Consider the following 525-nt stretch of genomic DNA (forward strand, 5'->3'; position numbering starts at 1 on the left):
ATATTTCACTCAGCATAATGTTCTCCAGAGTCAACCATTTTGAATAATATTGCATGAGTTCCTTGTTTTTTAATGCAGCATAGTATTCCATTATGAAAATATACCACGGCTTCTCTAGCCATTCGTTTGTTGATGGAGCTATGGGTAGGTTCTGACTCTACAGTACACAGCACACACAACAACACTCATTGATTGAATGATAATCCCAGATCACTTAATTGTGCTCATGAGAAGACTTTACCTAGATCAAGAAGCTGTTGTCTAAATGGAGCAAGAGAACACTGCCACTGCATGGTTTAATCAGGAAAGGTGTGCATAAGGGTAGTATTCCTTCAATTTATATGCTCAATTCAATTGAATATTATTCAATTAAATTTATTAAATCTATTAATAGCTGCATGGTTTAAAATTGGGAAAGGCATACACCAGGGTTGTGTCCTATCTCCATACCTTTTCAACTTATATGCAGAACAGATTATCAGAGAAGCTGGGCTCTATGAGGAGAAGTGTGGCATCAGGATTGGT

Source organism: Elephantulus edwardii, unplaced genomic scaffold (genome assembly GCF_000299155.1).
Source record: "Elephantulus edwardii isolate Elephantulus edwardi_28Jun2011 unplaced genomic scaffold, EleEdw1.0 scaffold00512, whole genome shotgun sequence".
NCBI lineage: Eukaryota > Metazoa > Chordata > Mammalia > Macroscelidea > Macroscelididae > Elephantulus > Elephantulus edwardii.